This window comes from Sinocyclocheilus rhinocerous, unplaced genomic scaffold (assembly GCF_001515625.1).
Source record: "Sinocyclocheilus rhinocerous isolate Xijiao unplaced genomic scaffold, SAMN03320098_v1.1 scaffold1938, whole genome shotgun sequence".
NCBI lineage: Eukaryota > Metazoa > Chordata > Actinopteri > Cypriniformes > Cyprinidae > Sinocyclocheilus > Sinocyclocheilus rhinocerous.
This window is the reverse complement of record NW_015629065.1, coordinates 1,049,169-1,051,479: the sequence shown is the minus strand read 5'-3', so window position 1 is coordinate 1,051,479 and position 2,311 is coordinate 1,049,169.

Sequence of the window (2,311 nt, the reverse complement as noted above, 5' to 3'; positions counted from 1 at the left end):
GTCAGTTTAACATGGGCGTAAAGAGAGCTATTTTTGAACTAATAAATGAAAAATTATCAAATTTAATAATCAACCAACCCAAACGTGCAGTATTAGTCACACACTGATGTGCAAACATATATATATATATTTTTTTAAAATAAGATTACCACATGATTTACTAAAAATTTAAATCAAGAAAAAATTGCAATGTATACTTTTATAATCAATGTTATTGCATAATTTTAAATCTGTTTGCGGTTATAAACACATAACACATGCTGCAATGCTTTAATACAACTTTTTTATTTTTTTTTTGTGCTTGTTTTACAGTGTAGAATTTAGTTTGTTTCATTATGAGTGTTGTAAACCTATTTAAGTACTTCTTAGAAATTTCAATTTTAATATGAGAATCATTTTTATTTTTGTGTGCTTTAAGATGCCTTACTTGACATAGTTTTGATATAGGCAAATATTTTTCATTTTGGGATGCTTGGAGTCTTTATTGGATGGTTTAGATTGGATTTCCTCCCACACAGTTTAATTTCACATCCTCTTGATCATTTGATAAATAAGGCTGTCAGCACAAGTCCATTGTTAAGACTGTATTTACATAGCTTCTTGCAGAATAAGCGTGTCAAATACTGTGCTCTGCTTTCTGGCAAGCTGCCGGGAAATTTATTTCATTCACTGTCAATTGTAACAACAGTGGGCGTGTCTATTTGCGTTTTTCTTCCCCTTTCAACCAATCCCTGTCTCCGGGGGCATGTTGTAAATGTTGAGGAACCAATAGGCAGTGTTTAGTGCTGAACTTTTGCTACTTTGAGCAAGTTAATACACTGAGAGATGTCGCCTGCCTGGTCTACTCCAGCCAAAGTCTTTAACCCTTTATGTGCATGATTGAACAAAATGCCATGGAAAAGTGATGAAAGCCAAAGAACTTTAACATTTGGATGTATATGCATAGGATTTACTTTATTATTATTATTTTTTGGGAAGAAAAATAATGTGGAACAATCTAGCTTATATTGAAATTGAAAATGGATCGAACCGAAAGGTCAAAGTATAAGGTGTATTGTGTTTGCATGAATGCATTACATCTCAGGCTACTTAGGATTAGTAAATTGAAGGGGGTTTTAAAGGGGCTGCATCTCACAGTCTATGCATGACCTATTGCTGGAATTCACACCCAAATGAGAGCCGTTTGCAGCTCATGAGGTCATTGTATGGAATTTGCAAGCTTCCCAGTCTACTGAAAATTCCTCATGTGCAGGTAATGCACACTCTGCATCACAATAACAAAAACTATTTTAGAATTTGATTCGGATGTATTTGCAAGGTACATTTACAAGGAACTTGGCAGTTACTGGTGTAAGACAGACATTAGATGTGCAGAGCAGTTCTCAAGTAGTTACATATAGATATAAAAAATGCAATAAATAAATAAAAAAGATAAATGAAATGAATAGCACTTTTGAGGAATATAATCATTCAAATTAAGACATAAGAAGCAGTTTCATTCTACATGAATAAAACTGCATGTAGATTAGAATAAAACTCATCCAAGTGAATTAGTTACTACTATTAATCATAACAACATAAATATGTGTTGAAATAGCGTTGAGACACACTATACTTCACTTTGTGAAGTCTCTCTTTTCAAAGATAGTCTTATTTCCCAGTAGTTTTTTTAATTGTGTAAAATGAGAAAATATACAAAAAATTTAAATAAACAAACCTAATGCATCCAGACCAATAGGTGTCAGTATAACGTCCAAAACTACTCTTACGTTTGAAATAAATAAGAGGCCACTAAATATAAATAAAAACTTTTTTCTTTCAGACTTTCAGTGGTTTGTTATATTATGCAGTGCAGTTAACGGCTGTTCAAAGTTCTTATGCAAATAAATTATTAGATTATCTTTTGTTGAAAAAAAGAAAAGAAAAGAAAAGTACATAGTTGTAGATATACATGCAAACCCTGTGAAACGCTGGAATAAAATTATGACCGGAGTAAAGTTGCACTGACATCATCTTGGAAATGTTTGTTAAATAGCTAATTCTTGGATTTTTGCATTTGTTCTAATTTACTTGCAGTTCTTGCTCTGCTTCGAATAAACAATCATCTTAGTTAGGATATATGATGAGAAAAGAAATAGATGGATGTTACGCCTTTAAGAGTTAAGAAACTTGAAACCTTGTTTGCGCAACAATCATTGCAGCTCAGAGCCGCCAAAGTGTCTAGACTAGCACATGATGGTAGTCAGCCAATGGCTCCATCGCTCTCCTCGGGGGCCCTGTGTGTGTGCGTATGTGTGTGTGACAGGGGGAG